The sequence below is a fragment of the Pieris brassicae genome, chromosome 3 (genome assembly GCF_905147105.1).
Source record: "Pieris brassicae chromosome 3, ilPieBrab1.1, whole genome shotgun sequence".
NCBI lineage: Eukaryota > Metazoa > Arthropoda > Insecta > Lepidoptera > Pieridae > Pieris > Pieris brassicae.
The window spans coordinates 14,344,609-14,353,617 of record NC_059667.1 but is presented as its reverse complement, the minus strand read 5'-3'; the positions used below and the strand labels follow the sequence as shown (position 1 = coordinate 14,353,617).

The 9,009-nt window shown below is 31.8% G+C and overlaps 1 protein-coding gene across 1 annotated transcript in view; it reads left to right on the top strand.

Annotated features, from left to right (window-relative positions):
• Positions 1 to 1,902: 1,902 nt before the first annotated feature.
• Positions 1,903 to 9,009, top strand: part of LOC123707795 (lachesin-like) — a 71,126-nt gene continuing 64,019 nt past the window's right edge. The window contains exon 1 of the mRNA XM_045658133.1: positions 1,903 to 2,036. The gene's annotated coding sequence lies outside the window, so the exon portion shown is untranslated. The remainder of the gene's footprint in view (positions 2,037 to 9,009) is intronic.

The window sequence follows — 9,009 nt, the reverse complement described above, 5'->3', positions numbered from 1 at the left end:
TTGTTCGCTTTTAGGGATCAAAAACTTTAGCACCTTTTTTTTCGTTTAAAACAAGCTAGTTTTTAGCTTTTTCCGTGAATTTTTTTCTCTATGAAGACATTCCAAGGAATACAAAAAAATATCGAATTGGTCCAGGACTTTGTGTTTTGATCGAGTTTTTTTAATTATATTGCGAGTAATGTTTATTTATGTAGATAATTGCGTTAAATACAAAAATATAATATAAAATTTAACAACGAAGTATTCATAAATAAAAGTTTAAAAATGTTTAACATCATTATCATTTTACGACTTTGTAAATACGAGCTCTTTATGCAATAACCGTTGATATTTTTACATCCTGAAGATGACATATGATGTGATGAAAGATTGTCACATGTTATTTTGTAACCATATACGGTAGCTATATTTTTTTTAATGATTCTTACTTATTGACTTTCTTAAGCTAAACTTTTTCGAAATTCATGCCCAACGATGCAATTATATTTCTCGCCTTTGGGGCGGATCTAAGCTTTGCTAGAACTACGATATTAAAAAATGATTCGTCATACATTTTAATAACCAAAGAGAAAAATGAAATAAACAGTGACAGGAATCGATTCTACAACTAAATTATACACACAAGAGATACAATAATATAAGCTGCATTTTACAAATTAATAACAACAAAGTTTTACAATACAGCAAGCATTTCCATATATTCATTTTTGTTGATCAAAAGTTCGACGTTAATTAACAAAAAGTAAAATTTCGAGAACATTCAGAAAATCCTTGCATCTCGTTTAATAGAATTTTCAGCACGAAGGTAAATCTTCTTATTACGATTCGTATTTTGAATGGCTTTTACATTTTATTAAATATTTAATTAGGAAAGTAGGATTAAAAGGACTGTCTTCAAGTTCAAGTTTGAATCGTCTAAAAACCTTAGTCAAAGCATCAAAACATGGGCAATTGAATTTTTTTATTACTTTTATCACTTAGCTTCAATTCTTGGCTTTGCATGGTGCAGCATCAGATAAATTGATATGAATGAAGTAAGATCATAATATCACAATAACCTTTAAAGGGCAGCAACGCACTCGCAAGCCTTCTGGCAGTATAAGTCTTCATCCCATTTGCCGTAAGTAATTTGGTTCAAAGATAATTTATGTAGACAAATCGGTATACAACCTTTTATGTAAAGTATTTTTTCGCCATTCGAATCTTTCAGGTTACAGTTTAAAATTAGGAGACATCGAGTCTAGAGACTTAAAAATAATTCATATTAAAATATGTGAATCAACCAAATCTGAATACTTAGTCTTTGTTAAATAAAAGTGCGGGAAAATATAAGAGGAGACTGCTTTACGGCATGTTAACAGAGAAAGCATCGTCATTTGCATTATCAAGTCTGATTCAAAACATTATTAATTTATATATTTATTTATATGAGTTATACACATTAAAACACGAATAAATATATCAATACTCTTCACTACTAGTTCTCCATTTCAAGAGATTCTCTTTCAAGATTACTTGTCAAGACCAAAAAAAGTTGTTTTAAAATATGTTTGAGTACATGAAACATACAAAAAAAGTTGAGAACCTTCTCTTTATTAGTTACACTTGTGTAACCACCACAAACTTACGCAGCCTGGGAAGATGCAGAATACTTAACAACAGTGTCCAACTGTTATGTCATTCACACACAAATACTTCAACGTGAGCTACGCATGCGCGCAGCATCTGTGCTTCCCCTATCTCAACCCCAAAACCAGAAAGACGTAACACAATTTAAACGCCAGACTTATGTCTATTGAAATAAAGTTGTCTTTCCCTCGTCTCTGGAAATCAAGATTAAAGCGGTACAGCAATACGCTTCCAGGACTAATATTTTTTAGATCTCCGCGGCTCGTGAGACAGGCGAGACGTATTTTCGCGCATACAAAACTCTCATTACGAAAATTGTGTTGACGGATGTATCGTAATTAATGTGTGTTTGTGATTGAGCTTTACGTGAAGTTCTGGGAATTGTTGACTGTTTACGAGTGTTTCATGTGAGTTTTCAAAGTATTTTAATTATATTATAAAAGTTTGTTAGTGAAGTTTCTTGTTATAGAAATTAGTAGAAATAATTTAATACTAGTTTCCACCTAAACTTTTACTCATTTTAAAAGCGAAAAATGTAATAATGTAATAACTTGCGTTTATATCCGTCATAGAAGTTTTAATTTAAGCCTCGAATAGAATAGCTGATATTAAGAATCATAGATGAATTAAATTGTAACAATATTTTGCGAAATACACACACTTTCCTGCAATTTATTTTCTTTATTAATTTAATGGAGACATTACTAGAAAACAAAAGAGGAATTACAAGGCAAATACAGAGGCGCAAAACATGTTTCCTATAGACAAAAACCATATTAGGTACGTTATGCCCACAATATAATTTCGAGTTTTGGGAAATACAGTACCGATATTGTTGCTACCGGTAGCTGTTAAATTGAGTTATAAAAACATGAAAGTATGTAAAATCGTTGGTACTAAAATTTAACATCTGTGTCGATATATTTTCCAAAAAAATATTTAGTGCCTCTATAAAATATTAAATAGTTTTTGGAATATATAATATAAATGTTATAATACATATTCGGAAGTCCATGAACTATCTATGGAATTCTGAATAAACAGAAAATTAATGAGAACAATGAAATTCAGTTTAATCCAGTAGGAGGTGATGAACGAATGAATATTTATATAACTATTACGAAAGCTTTTCTTTACTTGTACGTGTGTAATTCACTTTTTTTAGTAAGCTTTCTTTTATTATCTAAATTCTATACTTACTTCATTACTTATCGTATTACAATTATACCATCTGTCATTCTTAAACCTAAAGTCGTGAGTTTGAACCCCGGCTGTGATAACAAAGAATGTAATGAAAATGAAAAAAAAAATAAAGAGCAATGTCTGTATGACATCTGAAAACTACAAAAATAATCACTGGTCGTACCTAGAAATTATCAAAAGAAAGAAAAAAATCAACTTTAACTTTACTGTAAAGTAGTTAGCGGCCTGTGAAGTTACACGTAAATTAATATATAATGGCTTTATTCTTATCTGTACTTTTAACATCGAAAAAATATATTTTATTCATATAATATTAGCACAGGCTATCAATGTCATTTGTAACGTTTATTGCTTCGCATACGTTTATGCTATTGGTATATAATTTATGTATTTATATTATATTAAACACATGATTTTGTTTCAATAGTGCATTTACTTGTCCGTGCATATATTTGATCTTTACAAAGAATTAAAGTACCTATAGTTAACAGGGTACTTTTTGAATGTAACAAGAGGCAAATGGGCTGGGCTCTTGGCTCATGTAATAAATACGGTGTTGTTAGTTTATTTTCTTATAATTATATTAATCCTTATAATATGCCACAATATTTTCTATATTGTATATTTGTATTGAGCCGTGTTGGCCTAGTAGATTCAGCGTGCGACTCTTATACTTGAAGTAATACGTTCGATCCCTTATAGACCACCTATGGACTCTCTGTATTTTAACTTTCGTTCGCAGGGCAAAAAAGAACATCTTGAAGGATACGACCGCCTTAGGCCCAATAAAATCAACGACGTGTTGCAGGAACATAAACCAGTTGCTTATAATAAAAACAAATGTTCACGAAACAAATACGATTTCGAGATACGAATTAGAATCAGACCTATAAGATTGTAGAACCACTGTTATTATTATTTATTTATATACAATAAAAATATAGCCAAAGATAATTAGATATTATTATTACTTAAATATTAAATTAAAGTTAAATTTATAAATAAAACAAAACATCATCGTATTAAAGAGACATTCATCAATACAATATAATACAAATACAACACACTTAATAAAAATAATACACAATAATAACAGATCCAAAAACTTTAAATCGTACAAATTATATATAGTTATATAATACTGTTTCAGTAGCTGGATGGACAAGTACAATTGGTTTAATGAATTTTCTCTTGGTTCCTTTGGACAATTTAGACCAATTTTAGACTAGTTCATAGTTGTCTAGTTCTTCACTAAAAAAGATGTCCAATAATTACAGTCACGGGAATGACACTCTGTTTTTTTATTTGATCTGCATATACTTTCCGCTGCTTAAAATAAAGTATTTTGAATTAGTGTGTATAAATTAATTCATTATTTTTAATTAAGATTGAAACGAAGTTGAAGATATTAACTTTTCACGTCGTCTTCATTTCATTCACTTCATTCACGTGTGTCTAAAGAAAATAAGTTACTAGTAAAATACTTATTGATACTATTATAATGTATGTAGCTGTATACGATTAATTGCTATTAAGTAGAGGAAACTATTTTGGGATCTTGTCAAGTGTGCCTCTGTGGAGTTTTCATGTCACTTTATTGGCTTACAAACTATTAAGAAGAGTCTCGTAGGCAACCTTTGATATTGTAATCAAATACGATCCACTAAATTTAATCGATCTTTGATATGGTCTATACTTGTTATATAGGTATATGGTTTAATGTAAGACTCTTTATACTTCTAAGAGAAGACTTTTTGTATCAGGAATCATGTAAGAAATTTGGTGCTAGGATTTTTAGGTTTGGTGTCGAGAATATGGATTGTGCTCAATATAAAAAAAAACTCGCTATTTACCAGTCTTACATTATTGTATAGAAACCGCATTTGGCTGGCGTGTTAATGCTAGTACTTTAGAATTAGTTTACTTCATACCATTATAATAAATAAAAAAGGGCAGACGCCCTAGTTCCGTAGTAAATTACGTGTTATATCTTAATCATATCCCCGTAGACCTATTCATTAATTTCCTATATTTCGATTAATCGATGTAGTGCCAGCAAGGTCTGGGTTGAAGCTCCACAACACAAAGTATAAACACGGTCTCTGCGGTCCTGTACCATCTGAATATATTATTGCCGGTGGATACAAATAATAATAAATTTATATGTGGAAAACTTGAACATCGCTCCATAGATTTGAAACTATAAAGCGGAAGAACATGACATTCGCTATTGAATAGTTTTGGTATGGTAAGCTATTTCTAATTTACGGAAACCGTGTTGATGCTACCGAATAAAAATCGTGAACATAATAGGAAGACTGTAACATTTTTAAAATCGTTGACATAAATGATTTATAAAAATAAGAATAGCCTTAATAAAAGTCTTTCGTGCCTGGCTCCAAATCTTAAAACATCGTACGCACTATTAATATGAAACCTTACGATTTGTAGTACAAGTTGGAGATTTGTCTCGCTGCTATTTCGGAGAAGCGTAAATATATATTTTTTAAAACCATGGACTTTGGTGGTCGTCGTGGTTTTCTATTTAAAAGCGCGTCTATCACAGGGTTTTCCCACTTCAAAGTGATGTTAAGATTAGAATTATGAGTGTCATCTCAAAATTCATTAGGCGAGGGGTTCTTATTCCTTAAGTAGTGTCTTAATGGTGCTTCAGTCACTCTGCCCTTATTTAAGAAAAATCCTTAAATATTCTACTTATAAGTTTGAAATTAAAGTTCCAAGATGGAAAGAGCCTTTTATAGGGAATTATTCACAACATTAAATAACTTTATTAAAGCTTACACAGTTTTGTAAGAGAATTTTAATGAAATACTCTCATCAAATAGCGTTTAACTGCACTTTTACATTAACTCAGATGTAATATTGAGATAGAGTTGAAAGATACTGAAAAATAATTAGTCATCTATTTTATTACTTTAGTGATAATTAGTTTAACGTAATATTTAATTCATATTGCCAACTTTATATAAATTTGTTGTTATTTTATAGAACAGGGGCAAACGGGCAGGAGGCTCACCTGATATTAAGTGATTTATAACCAATAAATACTCTCAACAATGCCAAAGGGCTCGCGAGTGCGATGTCGACCTATTAAGAATTCTTGAAGAAATGCTAATCTTTATTTGAAGCTAATTAACATACTTTAGTGAAGATGAGTCCATGTCTAATGCAGATAAACAATAAAATAACATTTAAAAATTACCATGAAGAACAGGGGCAAATAAAATATCTTATATTTCAAATTACAATAAATTGTGTACCAATAGTAATGGTAATTGTTTTATAAATTATAACTAGAGAGAGTCAAAATGCACGTAATGAAGAAACGAAAATAAACTACCAGTTATTTTTAATCTTCATCTCAGTGAGTGCCATTTATTTTATGTTTCAATTATATTTATGATATAATTAGTGTGTATTCCACTAATAAAGTTTACAGTAGACCACATCTCCGGGTTCGTAGGTGTCAATCAGCGTCCCCCAAAGCTCGATTATGGGGCCTTTCTTATTTCTGATTTTTCAACGAAGTTCATGAGATGGTATTGTTTGCTGATAACACTTCACTTCTATTTAAAGTGAATAGGAAAAACGTATTATTGGACGATTTAAACAATTCTATCTCTCGTATAGTTAACTGGTTTAATGTAAATAACTTACTGCCTAATGAGAATAAAACAAAATGTATTAGATTTACACCTACTAGCGTAAAGCGAGATATTGGTAACCTGAAAATTAAGGATAGTGAACTAAACTTTGTTACTAAAACTATTTTTCTAGGCATAACAATAGATAGTAAACTCCAGTGGCGCCCACACGTACAGACTTTTTCGATTAGTCTGAGCTCTGCAGCATTTGCAGTAACTACTTTCACAGCGTTATGTCGCACGGTATTCTACTGCTACAGAGGTACAATCCATATTTGTGCTGCAGAAGCGGGCTGTTCGGGGTATTTGTTGTGTTTCTCCGAGGGAGTCGGTACGGAATAAGTTTAAGGAATTGAATATTATGACACTATCTGGTCAATATATTCTTGAAGCCTTGTTGTATGTACAAAAAAATATAAACGATTTTAAAACAAATGGTGACTTTCACTAGTATAATACGCGAAATAGAACTCATTTGAGTGTGCGACCGACCAGGCTCCAGAAGATAAACCACATGGAAATTGTATTCGTTGTTACAACAAACTCCCAAGGGAAATTAGAGAATTATCACTAAATAAATTAAAAGCCATCGTTAAACGTAAATTAATCAATGAAGCTTTTTATAAATTTGACGAATAAATTAAATTCACAAAATACTTCGTGAGGCCTTAGACCCAAAAATCGACGGAAGAGGGGGTATCTCTTCTAGGGATTTTTGGGATTCTACTTGTGATCAATTCTTTATTAAAGAATATCAAGAATCAGATACGGAATACTGAGGCCGAACAAGGCTTTATACAATACCTTCCCAAAAAGGGTACAATTTGCATCTGTTTCGTTATTTTTAAATGAAGATTCCTATTTTGCTAGGAATCTAAACCAGAACCTATCATGTAATAACCACTAATGCAGGGCAAATGTATATATACATACTTGCTAAATTAAACTGCTATAATAGCACATACTTCCGACCGCCCGACAGTGGCACAATGTTTCGGGGACCAGTTAACCCTTGTCAGAACTTTTTCAATTACGCCAACACGATAACGTACGCCTAATACAAACATATTTATTACAACAAAGTTTATAAGACTGTTAAGTGGTTCATTGTTAAGATATACGCGAATGATAAAACAGTTTGGTACTCTCCTAGCCTAGCCCATCAAAAACGATCAATGTTTATGAACGGATTCGAAAGTTAAATAATGTGGTTATTACTTTGACTTGTATGTTTGTTCTTCCACGAACATAAACTGCTGCGTACATATGTTATATATATTTTTGTCCACACTACGGCATAGAAGGCACGGACTTCACCGTGCCTTCTATGCCGTATTCCAAAAAACTGGAAGCCTTCGAGCTCTTGATTTAAATCTTTTAATATCTTGGACAAAATACAACCGTCACGGTGGAGAACATATGCTGCTTATGACGATGAGAGAAAAGAAACTTGTATATTTTAGACATGTCTTACGAATAATGTCGAGCTCCTTCAACTAATAATTCAAGGCAAAGTGGCAGGTAGAAAGAGACCGCAGACGTGGTCCTAGTCAGAGAATCTTTGACAGTGGTTAGGTTAAATCTCCAAGTCATTGTTCAGAAACGGGGCATAGAAATTTAAGTAACCATGCTCGCCATTCGAAAGAAATGGCACTATTAAAGAAGCATGGTTGTCCACAAATTACACGAAAAGTAAAAGTTTTCAAAAACCTTTTCAATAGTTTTCTTGATACCTATTGCGTTTCTGAAGAGACATTCAGTTTTTATCGTAAGCTATTTCTAGTAAATTTAGATATTCAGTTCAAACCAGTGAAAACCAGCCATATTATTACCTTTAATTATTTACTATTAGTACGTATGATTGACATGCACGGCAATATTTACATTTGTATTAATACTTTTTAAAATATTAAAATAAAACATCCTTTTGATACCTTTCCGTGGGCCGTTTCAAGCCTAGGTTTCGAACTTCATGAACAAAATTAAAATATTGTTTACAACTGTTACATAATATTTAAACTAAATTTCTTCGAATTATGATACATAAACAATTTGTCATCGGTACCGCCACCCCTTCCGTGGTCGAAATAAATTTGATGCTGAACAGTCGATAATTGGAATGCAACCTTAGAATCACCCTGTCAGTTCAAGTATAGCTTGTCCATGCGGTGTATGCAAGAGTTCCTTCAATAAAAATAGAAATCTCGCTTATTAGTCATTGTTTTACATTTTATGTTATATACGTAAATATAATTATATCGATTGTTATTGGCGTTCCACCTGAAGAAGAAACAGATCCCCTATCACTTCCCTATAAGAGATCGAGGTTCCTATTAGACTCTGATGATTCAGATGTAACTTTTCCTCCATAACTTATTCAGCCATAACGCACAGACGGCAGCGATGAGGACGACTTGATTATACAACCATAGCAGGCTAAAAGAACATTTTTCAATCACTCCTTTGACAGCGAAGATGACGAACCTATATTCTAGCGTACTTACTACAAGCA